At 39.0% G+C, this 14,680-nt stretch overlaps 1 protein-coding gene across 9 annotated transcripts in view; it reads left to right on the top strand.

Annotated features, from left to right (window-relative positions):
* Stk33 (serine/threonine kinase 33) overlaps positions 1-14,680 on the top strand; it is a 162,110-nt gene that overhangs the window by 7,184 nt on the left and 140,246 nt on the right. The window contains exon 1 of one of the 9 annotated variants that reach the window (XM_070035254.1): positions 8,073-8,092. The exons of the other annotated variants lie outside the window; for them this stretch is intronic. The gene's annotated coding sequence lies outside the window, so the exon portion shown is untranslated. Of the gene's footprint in view, positions 1-8,072; positions 8,093-14,680 lie in introns of those variants that run through there. 9 annotated transcript variants of the gene reach the window in all.

The following is a 14,680-nucleotide window of genomic DNA, read 5'->3' as shown; positions in this document are numbered from 1 at the left end:
TGAAGAACTACTAGTTATATGAAATGATTAAATTTGATTGTAAAATAAAATATGAAGTACAAACCACCAAGAGTTCAAAAAAATACAGGTACTTTGAAAGAAGATACAGTGCATTTGGCTTTCAACTAGTTTGTTCATTGTAGATGAAATGCCTTTAAATGGATGCAGGCTATCAAGCCAATAAATTAATAAAAGAGAAATAGTTTCAAATTTTCTTTTTAATATAAACTCAGCCTTCAAGGACAGAGAGCTCACTTTCAAGATAGACTTTCTTCTTTTGTGGTAAGGCTCTAAGTATGGTCTCTTTTCCTAAGTCAGTGTGAAATAACCTGAGCTAAATGTGGATGTTATTAAGGCTTCTGCCTTGTCGAGTATAAGCTGAACATGAGGCAAATGTTAATATTACATGGTGCTTGACATATTTCTGTGTTACTGAGTGGACAGTGGCACTAGCTACTTGTAAAAATATCATACATAGCATTACAGAAAAATAATAACTCATGTACCTACATAAACAAACTTAAGGAAGGTGGCACGGTAAAAATCAGTAAGTATATCTAAGATTACTTTTCTTATTTACAATAAATAAAGCAAAAAAAATCATACAGGCTTTTGCAATGTGAATTAAGACTAAATTTCATTTGCTCTTCTGACAGCCTAATTTATTTAATGATGCATTCTTTGATTTTTCTTCTTGGTCATTTTCTGTTTCTTAGTTTATTATTTCTATAGTAAATGAGCTCTAGAATGCAGAGGCTAACGTCTTTTTAAAGATTTTAAAGACTTTCCCCCAGAAATGCATTTCTTAGTATATTAATACTGTATTTAGAATATTAGCAATGATTGTAAAAATGTGATGCCATATTTTGGTAGTTGTATCATATTAAATTTTATAGCACTTCCTGTTAACTCTTTATGAGATGTGTTTGGGTACTTGCATCCCCCATATTTTCCTCTAGATTCATCTTCTGACTCACAGCCTTTTTCTATTCTGCCCCTCAGCTCTTGCCTGCACTGGCTATCCACCCTCAGGATTGGTTAGTTGATACCCAGGCTTTCCAGCAGTTTATGGTTCACTTGGTTGGCTCATGTGGGTGTATTGATTAGATACTGTCAGTTGTGTAAACTTGACTGTCAGGATCCTAGAACTTCTATTTGCTGTATTTCTTCCAGGATCCTGAATTAGCTCTGAGGTTACATGTGAAACTTTATATAGCATGTGGTCCTGATCCGCTTGCCACCCTGTCTTTTTTCCCTTCTTGCCCGTCTGCTGCATCTTTATTTTCACTTCCATGTTGTATGTTCTGCATATTCTCTGCTGGAATGAATGAATTCTAGAGAATGAAGATATGATCATACATATAGCTTATTACTGTTTTATTCTTTTATGTGCTGTGATGTTCTTGTGGGCTATTCCTTGCATTTACATTTAGCCTGATATTAACCCAAACCAACTATTGTTACAGAATTACCATCTCATGTCTCTTGACTCATGCATCATCTTTACATATTCTAGTAACTCAGTTTCTGATGCTGTTTACCTAATTATTTGGAAAGAAGATGGAAGTAAAAATACTTGAAGATTCACTTAGGTTCACTGGGAAGTTTTGCTTGAACAAGAACTGCTGGAATTGATTTGGTTGTGGCAGCATAAATACAGCACCTTACATGAATGTCAGCATTTCTGTGAATTAGTTAGCAGATGTCACAATTCTCATTTTATGGCAAATGATTGGGGTGCTGAGGTTAAATAGCATACTTAGGAATAGAGTGTTCAATAGTACAGTAGGAATGGGATCTGGGTATTATTCCACATGGGATTATGCTTCTCTGAGTTACTCTGATTGAGTACTTTATGTTCATGTTTAATCAGTATGTCCTTAGTCATTTATTATTAATCAAGGAATAAACCATATTGATTTGTGTAAAAATCAATATTTAATGTTATGCTGCACATTCTTGTCTTATTTCTTTTAAATCTGTCAAAATAATTTTTTTTTTTGGGTCCGGTCGTGGGGCCTGAACTCTGGGCCTGGTTGCTGTCCCTCAGCTCTTCAGCGCTCTACCACTTGAGCCACAGCGCCACTTCCGGCTTTTTTTTTCTGCTTATGTGGTGCTGAGGAATCGAACCCAGGGCCTCATGCATGCAAGGCAAGCACTCTACCACTGAGCCACCTTCCCAGCCCAAAATAAATTCTTTTTATATAGAAATATTTAGTAAAGAAATTTATAAAGAACGAGATTATAGGCTTATTTTCTTTTTCCCAAGTAACTTTTCTTCTACATCTAAAAATATATTCTGAAACTTTGGAAACATTTCCACTTTAAAATTAAATTAATACCTTTAATTTCTTTTCTAAAAAATATATTTCTCCAAAAGAAGATATTGTTGATATCATTGACATTAAAAAAATATGACTACCAATAGTCTGAAATTCTTTTTTGGGGGGGGGAGGGGGTCCGGTGGTGGGCCTGAACTCTGGGCCTGGGTGCTGTCCCTCAGCTCTTCAGCTCAAGGCTAGCGCTCTACCACTTGAGCCATAATGCCACTTCCGGCTTTATTTTCTGCTTATGTGGTGCTGAGGAATCGAACCCAGGGCCTCATGCATGCAAAGCAAGTGCTCTACTGAGCCACCTTCCTAGCCCCTACTCTGAAATTTTTATTGTCTCTTTTAGTGCATTTAACTTGCTTCCTTTCAGAATTATATATGTATTTCCTTAGTCTTCATCTCAAAATGATTGAGTTTAGAGTATATTTATAATTAAGATGTGATTACGTATCATATAAAAATACATGTTTTCTAGTTTTTTAAATTTTTATCAATAAACCTCAGAGCTTGTATTTTATTCTTCTCCATGAGGACTAGTTCTTGAAATAAATGGATTAGTGTATGACATTTGTTGAAAGCAAGATTTATTTTTTGTTACAATATTCTGAGGTTTCCTAAGTAAGTATGTGCTATTTTTATTTTTAAGGAACCTTTTATTTTGAGATTACTATAAAGTTAAATGCACTTAAAGAAATAATGCAGGACTAGGATGTGTGATTCAAATGGCAGAGCACCTGTCTAGCAAGAGAGATACCCTAATTTTTGTCCTTAGTACACTGCTGCCCAAAAAAGGAGGAGGAGGAGGAGAAAAAGGAGAAGGAGAAAGAGAGGCGGAGGAGGAGGTGAAGGAGGAGGAGGAGGAAGAGGGAGGAGGGAAAGAATAATGCAGTTTCCTTTACTCAGCTCCTCTAAAGGTCACATGTTATATAAATTTAGTATAATATCACAACCAGGAAAACTCAGATTTCACCAGTTTTATAGTCACTTCTCTTTCTCTCTCTCTCTCTCTCTGTCTCTCTCTGTCTCTCTGTCCCTCCCTCCTTCTCTCCCTCTCTCCCCTGTCCTCTCCTCTCCTCTTTTCCCTTTTCTCTCTGTATATGTGTTGCTCTATGCAGAGGTCAAGTTGCTGAACTGCACCATCATTGTAAGGTGCTCTTATACTCTCCTCTACATTTACACCTTCTTCTATTCATAATCCTGGCAAACACTGATGTATTTTCCCTTCTCTATAATGTTTTTAAACAAAGGTAGTCAGATAAAATGATGTTAAGCAAAATGAATCCCAAGATAAGGACACAAGTGGTTTTTTTCTTTCTTGCTATTGTTTCTAATGTATTTATAAGGTACCATGTGATTTTTTTGTTGCTTTGTATGTCCCTCCCCCACGGTATAACCCCTGTTTTCACTGTATTTGATGTTGGTATAATTTGGGGAGGGGAACAAATTGTTTAAATAGGGATACAGGTTGACCCATTGCAACATGAGATATACAAGATGCTATGTCAAAAAACGAACTTTACAATTTAGGCTGGGGGGGGGGTTGTAGTTGTGGAGATGGGTGAGAAGGGATGGTAGGGGAAAAACAAAGGAGGAGGTAACAATACTTGATAAGAAATGTACTCATTACCTTGCTCAGGTAATTGTAACCTCTATGTACAGTATTTTCACAATAAAAAAAAACTTATTTAAAAGAAAAAAAGGTAAATTACCTTTGTTGTAGGTTCTTCTCTTTTTTTTTTTTTGGGCCAGTCGTGGGGCCTGAACTCTGGGCCTGGGTGCTGTCCCTCAGCTCTTCAGCTTAAGGCTAGCGCTCTACCACTTGAGCCACAATGCTACTTCCGGCTTTTTTCTTTTGCTTATGTGGTGCTGAGGAATCGAACCCAGGGCCTTAGGCATGCAAGGCAAGCGCTCTACCATTGAGCCACCTTCCCAGCCCGGTTCTTTTCTTTTTATTAGTTTATATTAATTTTACAAAATAATGGGCTTCTAACCAGATGCTAGTGGCTCATGCCTATAATATTAGCTACTCAGGAGGCTGAGAACTGAGGATTGTAGATCAAAGCTAGCCCAGACTAGAAAATCTGATCTCCAGTTAATCACCAAATAGCCAAAAGTAGAGTTGTGGCCCAAGTGCTAGCCTTGAATAAAAATATTCAGGAACAGAGCCAAACTCTGAGTTTAAGCTCTAAGACTGGAACACAAAATTTGACTTCATTGTGACATTCATATATACATATTATATGCCTTAATCATATTGACCATTCTCTTATCCTTCTCTCCCCACATCTCCATTTTCTTCCCTAATAGTCCTGTTTCTACTTTGTCTTTTCCTCCTCCTGACTCCATATACCGAGGGGAAAATGTACTTTTCCTTCTGAATCTGGCTTATTTTGTGTAACATTAGACTCACTAGTTCATCAGTTTTCCTGCAAATGACATAAGTACATTCTTATTTATAGCTGAAAAAATATTCCATTGGGTATAAACATCAATTATTTTTGAAGCCTTGGGGATTGAAGCCAGGGCCTTGTGTATGCTAGGCAAGCACTCTGCCTCTGAACTACATTCTCAGACCTATACCACATTTTAATCTATTTCATTCATGGGTGGATATCTTGGATGATTACATAACTTGTAATTGTGAAAAGTGCCACTGTAAACATGAGTGTGCAGTTTCTCTATTGTCTGCTGACTAGTTCCTTTACTTGTATACCCCAGAGTAATTGTAATTTCTTGAGAAATTTCTATACTAACTCCCAGAGTGGCTATACTAATTTATATTCTCATTAAAAGTGTATTAGTGTTCCTTTCCCCTGACATTCCTAGTCAATGTTTGCTGTTTTCTTGTTGATAGCAATTCTTACTGGGGTGAGATAGAATGTCAGTGCAGTTTAGATTTGCATGTACCTGATGCCTAAAGATATTGAACAGATTTTCATGTATTGGCCATTAGTACTTCTTTTGAAAAGTGTCCAGTTAATTTGTCCATTTGTTGATTGCATTATTTGATCTTTTGACATTTAATTTTTTATTTCTTTGTGTGTTCTGGACATTAATTCCCTGTTAGATGAATAGCTGGCAAAGATTTTCTCCTGTTCTGTACAGTCTTCATTCTGTTAATTGTCTTTTTTGCTATATAAAAGTTTTTAAGTTTGATGCAGTCCACTCTTGTTCTTGTTTTCTCTAGATATTCAAAATATCACTACTTTTGCCTGGCTTCTAGTGTTTTATAGTTTTTTCTATATAGTCTTTTTTGCTTCACTGGTTACATTTATTTCTAGATACTTTTTTTCTAGATACTTTTTTTGAGGCCATCTGGAAGAAGATTGCTTTCTTGATTTCTTTCTTAGTTTGTTAGTATACTCATTCATATATGGAAAAACTACTACATTTTGTACATTATTATATCCTGCTACTTTGCTGAAAATGCCTATCAGATCTAATTTTTTTTGAGTTTAAAAAGTTGCTATAATAAAAGTGATATACTGAGGGGTTACTCTTTCATAAGTCAGGTATGAGTACATTGCTTTCTTTCTTTTTTGGGGGGGAGGCAATGTCACCTTGTCCTTCACTCTTTCTCAGTTTTTTCCTCCATCCTAAAAGTTTCCAAGCAGAATCTTTAGGATCATTTAAGAATCAGCTGCAAATAGAGATAATTTGACTTCTTCCTTTCCCCTTCATTTCTCTTTTATCTCTTTATGCTGTTTTATTGCTCTTTAGTGCTGGTATGGTGGCCATGAATCGCTTTAGTTTTTGCTTATCTTTGAAAGTCTTTATTTCTCCTTCAATTTTAAAGGGTAACATACTGATATAGTTATCTTGTTTGGCAGGTATTTTCTTTCAGGACTTGAAATATATCAGCTGCTGTTCTTGAGAGGTCTGCTGTTATTCTGAAAGGTTTGCTTTAGTCAATAACTCGGTACTTCTTTCTTGCAGCTTCCAGCATTTTTTCTTGTTTTGTACTCTTGGCGGTTTAAACTATAATGTGAGGCAGAGGAGATCTTTTCTGCTCATGTTGATTATGGATTCTAAATGGTTTCTGTATGTGATTGTCTAAATCTTTCTCTAAATTTGGGGATTTTTTTTTTATGCTTTTATTTTCATGAATAGATTTTTCAATACTTGAGTCTGCATCTCTGTACTTTCTTCAATGCTAAGTATGCATAGGTTTGGTCTCTCAGTTGTTGTCCAAAGACCTTGAAAACTGCTATTATAATTTCCTATTTTTTCTTTATTACTATCTGAATTTTTAAAATGTTTTTCAATGTATTTCTTTGTTGTTGTTGTTTATGCCAGTTCTGGGCCTTTAACTCAGGGCTTGGGTGATATTCCTTAGCTTTTATTGCTCAAGGCTAGTGCTCTGCCACTAAGCCACAGCTTCATTTCTGGCTTTTTGGCAGTTAATTAGAGATAAGAGTCACAGACTTGCCAGGTGCTGGTGGCTCACGCCTTAATTCTAGCTACTCAGGAGGCTGAGATCTGAGGATCGCGGTTCAAAGCCAGCCCGGGCAGGAAAGTCCATGAGACTCTTATCTCCAATAAACCACTAGAAAACTGGAAGTGGCGCTGTGGCTCAAGTGGTAGAGCACTCGCCTTGAGCTGAAGAGCTGAGGGACAGTGCCCAGGCCCAGAGTTCAAGCTCCACGACCGACAAAAAAAAAAAAAAAAAAAAAGTCATAGACTTTCCTGTATGGGCTGGCTTCAAACTGCAATATTCATCTCAGACTCCTGAGTTACTAGGAATATAATTGTGAACCACTGACACCCAGCTTTCCACTAGTTTTTTTTTTTTTCCCCTTTGGTCCGGTTGTGGGGCCTGAACTTTGGGCCTGGGTGCTGTCCCTCAGCTCTTCAGCTCAAGGCTAGTGCTCTACCACTTGAGCCACAGCACCACTTCTGGCTTTTTTCTTTTGTGGTGCTGAGGAATCGAACCCAGGGCCTCATGCATGCAAGGCAAGAGCTCTACCACTGAGCCACCTTCCCAGCCCCTCCACTAATTTTTAATTTGATATTTTTAGTTTTTTTATTTCTGAGTCTTCCATTTTTTTTTCAGAATCTCTATCTTCTTGCTTAATTTCTTTTGTTTTCCTTACTTCATTCAGCTGTTTATTTGCACCGTCTTTGCTTTATTTTTTATTAAGGTCGACTGTGATCCTCTTACCTATGGTTTCCCACATACCTAGGATCACAGATGTGTGCAACCAAGCCTATTTTATAAATGGAATAGGAGTCTAACTAACTTTTTCCTACAGCTGGCCTCAAACCATGATCATCTCAATTCCCCCCCACTCCTCGCCAAATACTTCATCTAGCCCCTGGTAACTATTAGTATATTTTTAATTTCTATGAATTTCCTTTTCTAAATATTTGATGTAAGTAAAGTAGCAACTTTTTTGGTCATTTTATATTATTTTACTTAGATTTTTCAAGGTTTTTCCATTTTAGGTAATTTTAGTCTTACATATTGCATATTCAGTATCAATTCTTAATCAGAGGTTCTCATGGACTTTTTTTGCAGATATCTGAAGCTATTTCTGTGTTTTCTTTCCCTCTATTAAATAGACTGGTAGGCTTTGGAGATTGAATTTCTTCCCCTGTATTGTATCCTGGAAACTGCTTCAAGATGGTAAGCTGGTATGATTGTAGAATTTACCATATCTATTTCTCCTCTCTCCTTACCAGAGTCTTTGTTCCCTGTTGTGTGATGATGGAAAACCATTGTTTCATGTATTGTCCAGTTTTCTAGAAGTTTAAGCAGGAAGGTAAATGTTACCTTATTTCATTTTTATCAGAAGCAGAAACCTTTGCATCTCTAGGTGTGTGTTTTTAACAATTTTATCAAGATATAATTAAAATAATTAAGATATATAAACTATACATGTTTAAAGTACATAGTCTGATTAATGTGCATACCTGTGAAATGTTTATCAACCCAAAAGATCGCTTGTATTTCTTTTACTATTTCTCTCCTATTAATTCTTGCCACCATCCTCATTCTCACTACAGATCACTTTCTCACTACAGATTATTTACATTTTCTACAATTTTATATAAATAGAATAATGCCTTATAAAGTGCATATAGTAACTCACTGCTTTTTATTGCATAATAGTACTGCATTGTGGCTACTCCACAATCTGTTCATCTGTTCATTTGTCCATGGACATTTTGTTTTGCAGGATTTAACAATTAAAAGGCTTTGTGTAGGCAGCTGTTTTCACTTTACTTTGATGAATACCTATGATTGGATAACTAGTTCATAGGATAGCTGCAGGTTAAACTTTACAAAAAAACTGTCTTCCAGAGTGGTTGTACTACTTCACACTCTGCCATCAACAGCATAGGAGGATTTTTATTGCTCCACATCCTTCTCAGTACTAATTTGTGTGTAATGTGAGACAGGAGTTGAAGTTGAATTTTTGTTTTCCTTTGGATACACAGCTATGTCAGCTTTGTATATGAAGTTTTTACTTACCTTGTTGAATTCCCTTGCAATCCTTGCCTATTCTTGCCCCAGTACCAAATGATTACCACTGTAGTATTGGTAACTGATAGTATTAATCCAAACGAATCAGTGTGAGTTCTCCAACTGTTTATTTTCAAGATTGTTTTGACCTTTCTGAGACCTTTGCCCTGATGAATATATTCTAGAGTGAGTTAGTTATTTTCTATAAAATGTGTAGCCAAGTTAAGAATCATAGAATAAAGTTTGGTAAATTCATGTCTGGTAGTATTTCTTAGAAGTCCTCTTGCAGGCCTTCTGATAATATTCCTTAGGCTCACTGGCTGTATTTATTCTGTTTCAGTATCTATATTTTATAAAATGTTCTTATTTTTCTTTTCTTTTTACCTTCCCCTCTCCCTCAATACACATACACTGATGATTGACTCCAGGACCTCATGTATGCTTGCTAGGCAAGCACACCACCTAACTACATTTCCAGGCCTTTGTATGTGGTAGTACTAGAGCTTGAATTCAGGGTTTCACCCTTCTTTGCTCATAGCTTATATTCTGCTTGATTGTGTTTAGAGCTTTGGATTTTTGCTGGTTAATTGGAGATGAGTCTCACCAGTTTGTCTTTCTGGGCTGGCTTCAAGCCTCAATCCTTATATCTCAGTCTCCTGAGTAGATAGGATTACAGGCATGAGCCATTCTTACCTGGCCCCAGGACTTTTTATTTTGAGAAATGTCTATGTAGCCTGGGCTGGCCTCCAACTTGTGATCTCTTTGCCCCATTTTCTAAGTAGCTGTGGTCATAGGTGTGTGCTACCACTCAATTGTATCTTGTAACTGCTAAAAGGGAAATTTAGACTAATAAATACTTTTCTTTAGATCTTTAGTTTCCCTTTTTTTCATGTCTATCATAGAACCGAAGTGTTACTGATTCAAACTTAAGAATGTAAGTGTTGTTTTAGTACAAGAAAAACAAGGTAACTTAGGACTTCAGTGATTTATGTCTATCTCCAGGGGATGTGTAAGAGAATGGTACTCTTGCTCTGAGAATTAAAACTTTAGAACTGATATTTTTCTTTTTCTGATACTGCATTGTTTACAAGGTGAGTATTAGGGAAGTGGTGATGGGTATAGTTGTTTTTGTTTTGTTTTATTTATTTATTTATTTATTTGTTTGTTTGTTTGTTTCTTTACCCATCCTGGGGATTAAACTGAAGGCCTGGATACTGTCTCTGAACTTCTCTTGGTCAAGGCTAGCACTCTACCACTTTGAGCCATAGCTCAACTTCCAGCTTTTTGGTAGTTTATTGGAGATAAGACTCTCACAGGGTTGGGGGGAGAATGGGAAGGGATGGGAAGGGGAAACAAAGGAGGAGGCTACAATGCTTGATAAGAAATGTACTCATTACCTTGCCCATGTAATTGTAACCCCTCTGTACAGTATTTCACAGTAAAAAAAAAAAAGAATCTCACAGACTTTCACAGTCCTCAGATCTCAGCCTCCTGAGTAGCTAGAATAGGCATAAGCCACAGATGTCTGGCTTCATGGATATAATTTTTTAACATTATTATTATTATTATTATCATTATTATCATTATTTTTATTATAAAGGTGATGTAGAGAAGAGTTACCATTTCAGAAGTCAGGTAATGAGTGCGTTTCTTTTTGGAAAATGTCACCCCTTCCTTTGTTCTCTTCTAGTTTTTCCTTTTCATCCCTACCCACAAGTTGTATACTTCATTTTCAACATAGTGTCTACTGAGTGCCACTGATGCATTTGTTTACCCTTTGTTCCTCCATTTCTGTGCTGTCCTTTACCCTCCCAAAGACAGATAAATGAACAAACAAAACAAAAAAAATCCTCTTATTTCCATTTCCTGGAATTCATTTCAACATATATTATTTTATATGATTACAGGCCCAAAGGCATTAAACCTTTGGACTCCTCCCCTAATAGTATCCTTTGTTGGTCACTGTGTGTGAATGCCCTAAAGTCCTGTAAAATTTATCATGACATGATGTATTTTGGATCTAGCTTTCACATACAAGGAAAAACATGTGCTGATGGTCTCTCTGAGCTTGGCTTACCTCACTTAACATGATTTGTTCTAGGTCCATCTATGTCATCTGCAAATGACATAATGTTATTCTTCTTAATGGCTGTGTAAAATTCCATTGTGTATAAGTAACACTTTTTTTTATTGTGAAAATACTGTATAGAGGGGTTACAATTACATGGGCAAGATAATGAGTACATTTCTTATCAAGCATTGTTGCCTCCTCCTTTGTTTCCCCTTCCCAACCCTTCCCATCTCCTACCTCCCTCTTGCCTCCCCTCCCCATTTTTTTTTTTTTGGTGCCAGTCCTGGGGCATGAAGTCTGGGCCTAGGTGCTATCTCTGAGCTTTTTTGCTCAAGGCTAATGCTCTACCACTTGAGCCATAACTATGCTTCTGGCTTTTTTGGTGCATAATTGGAGATAAGAGTCGTAACACAGATTTTCCTGCCAAGCAGGCTTCGAACCTGGATCGTCAGATCTCAGCCTCCTGAGTAACTAGGATTATAAATGTGAATCACCAATGCCTAGAAGTAACACATTTTTCTGGTCCACTCATCCATTGTAGGTCATCTGGGCTGTTTCCATAACTTGGCTGTTGTGAATAGCACAGCAATGAACATATATGTGCAAATGTCTTTATGGTATCCTGGCTGGTTTGTGATGTTCTGGGTAGATGCCCAGGAGTAGTATGGCTGGTTCTTAAGGAAGATGTATGCTTAATTTTTTTATTATTAAGAATATTTTTATTGTAAAGGTACTGTACAGAGGGGTTACAGTTATATAAGCAAGGTAAAAAGTACATTTCCTATCAAGCTTTGTTACTCCTCCTTTGTTTTTCCCCTATCATCTCTTCCCCTCCCTCTTATCCTAATCCTACCTCCACCTCTCCTGAAGCTGTAAAGCTCATTTTCAACATAGTGTCTTGTACATCTCATTGCTATGATGGGTCAACCTGTATCCTTATTTCAGCGTTTTGTTATTTCCCTTCCCCTCCCCAAATTAGAAAAATGTATATAAAAGATGCAGGGCCCCAGAATCATATACAGTGAGTACAGGGGTTATACCACGGGGAAAGAACATACAAAAGAAACAGAAATCACATAGTACATTATAAGCACATTAAAAACAACAGCAACAAAAATAAAACCTCTTGTGTCCCTATCTTGGGGTTCGTTTCACTTAGCATCATCTTCCATGGTCATATGTACATAGCTTTTGACCTTTTCTGCTTGTCCTAGACATATATTAGTTATTGCAGATAAGGGAAATCATGGGACCTATGTTTCTTTGGGCCTGGCTTATTTCACTTAATATAATTTTTTCCCAGTCTTTCCATTTCCTAACAAATGGGGCAGTGTCATTCTTTCTAATGGAGGAATACAATTCCACTATATATATATATATATATATATATATCACATTTTTAAAAATCCATTCATCTACTGAGGGGCATCTGGGTTGGTTCCACATCTTAGCAATGGTGAATAATGCTGTGATAAACATATATGCTTAATTTTTTGTGGAACCCTCCAGACTTCTGGCCCAGAGTTGTTTTACTAGTTTACATTCCCACTAACAGTGCATGCAATAGGACTTTTTTTCCCACCACTTATCTGCCTGAATTTGTAGTTGTTGGGGTGAGATGAAATCTCAAAGTTGTTCTGATTTGGATCTCCTTTATGGCCAGGGACATTGAGCATGTCTTCATATTTTATTTTATTTTTTTTGGGTCCGGTCATGGTGCCTGAACTCTGGGCCTGGGCGCTGTCCCTCAGCTCTTCAGCTCAAGGCTAGTGCTCTACCACTTGAGCCACAGCGCCACTTCCGGCTTTTTTCTTTTTTCTTATGTGGTGCTGAGGAATCGAACCCAGGGCCTCAGGCATGCAAGGCAAGCGCTCTACCACTGAGCCACCTTCCCAGCCCGATGTCTTCATATTTTTTCCCCCATTCTTACCTCTTCTCTTAAGAAGTTTCTCCCTTGGTCCTTTGCCCATATAGTGATTGGTTTATTAGCTTTGTGCTCCTTGCATATTTTGGATATTAGGTTTTCTTGGATAAATTGCTGGTAAAGATCTTCTCCTAGTCTGTTGGCTGTCTGCCTAGTTGAGTAACTATGTCCTTTGCTGTGCAGAAACTTTTTATTTTGAAGTAATCCCATTTGTCAAGTCTCTCTCCTATCTGCTGTGCCCCCTGGGACTCTTCAGAAAGTTTCTGCCTGTGCCTATAAGTTCTAGTGTTTCTCCTACTCCCTCTTGCTGTAATTTCAAAGTTTTAGGTATGACATTTGCAGTAAAGATAGAGCCTTTCATGTTTCTGAGCTCTTTGTTGATGTCAGTTCTCATGGTATCTTATCTCCTTGTCGATTTCATTGTTTCCTGGATCTAGGTGTGTGTTCTTATTCTTGTCATATTGAATATCCTCCACTCTCTTCATCATCCCCTCCCTGTCTTCTATGTGTCTGTGGATCGTCTATCCTCCACTCTCTTCATCATCCCTCCCTGTCTTCTATGTGTCTGTGGATCGTCTATCCTCCACTCTCTTCATCATCCCTCCCTGTCTTCTATGTGTTTGTGGATCGCGCTTTTATTCTGTGGGCCAGTTCTCTCATCAGTGCTTCCAGGGTTCTTTTCTCCCTCTCTGCTTTCTCTAGAGGCTTCCCCTGCGTTGTTGGTGTTTGAGAGTGGCAATGTTGTCTTGACTGTTCATGAATTTCGTGCCTCTAGGTTCAGTGTTTGTATAGTCTGTTAAGATTAGGTGTTAGGGATTAGGCGCAGTGGTAATGCGCTGTGGTTTTCTGGTTTTCTCGTGGGCGCTGTGCCGTTGGCGTCCCCCGGAGAGCCGTGGGCAGGTTTTGGGTTCAGCTGAGTGCCATATGCAGAGATGCAAAGACGGGCTTTTGGGGCCCGGCTGGGCATGAACCATGGCGCTGTGGGCTGTCTGCAGCTTCTTGCAGGGTGGGCGCGGATCCCTGTCACTGTGGTTGGCCGGTGTCCCACTGGGGTGCGAGGGTGGGCTTGGCCGGGCGGAGCCGCTCGGCTGTGAGCGGCCGGGTTAGCTGGGCGCGGTGGGCGCTGGCGACACGCCTCTTGGGCAGGCCTGTGCACCTGCTCGCCCGCGTCAGAGAGGTACCGCCAGCCGTTCTGGATTAGACGACCAGACTGGGCGTTGGGGTTAGTCGGTGTGAGGTGCCGCCTTGAGCTGGGCTTCCAGGCCCGCCAAGGAGGCGGTGGGCTGGGGCTCCTGCTGAGACTTCAGGGGTTCGAGCCCCTGCGTCCGCCGAGCGCGTTCCTGGCCTCGCAGGCCCCGCTGAGACCGCCCCCAGGACGAGGGCCACCTCTGGCGCCCAGTCCCCAGCCTCGCGGCCAGGAGGGTGGCCGGGGGCGACCAGAATGGGGAAAGGAAAGGAAGGAGAGAACAAAATCCGAGTGTCTCGGGTTTCTGTGCTTCCTTGTGGATGCTTAGCTTTGACTCCTGATGGTGGGTGCGGGGCTGAGTTTCTCAGGTGCTTGGCGTGGTCTCCCGGAGTTCCAGGTAGAGGCCCTGCCCCTGTGAGACCAGAGCGGGCTCAAGGTAACCCCGCCACCGCCCTGCCGGCTGATTCCCGAATCCGCGACGGGGTTGTATGGCACTGTACCCAATGAAGGACCGGATTCCGCAATAAGAGGTACACTTTTACAAATGAAGATGTGTTTGCTGCCATCTCAAAATACATGTCTTCATAGTGCTGCATTTGTTAGTGACCTTTAATGGCATAGAAAATTATATTCTAGTCTATGCTTTTTAAAATTTGTTTAACCATATTGTAGCATTCATTATTATTTTTAAGTTGTGGTTTTA

The sequence above is a fragment of the Dipodomys merriami genome, unplaced genomic scaffold, assembly GCF_024711535.1.
Source record: "Dipodomys merriami isolate MVZ:Mamm:240054 unplaced genomic scaffold, mDipMer1.0.p SCAF_25, whole genome shotgun sequence".
In the NCBI taxonomy this organism is placed as follows: Eukaryota; Metazoa; Chordata; class Mammalia; order Rodentia; family Heteromyidae; genus Dipodomys; species Dipodomys merriami.
Note: the sequence above shows the minus strand (reverse complement) of the source record. Positions and strands in the feature narration are given on the sequence as shown.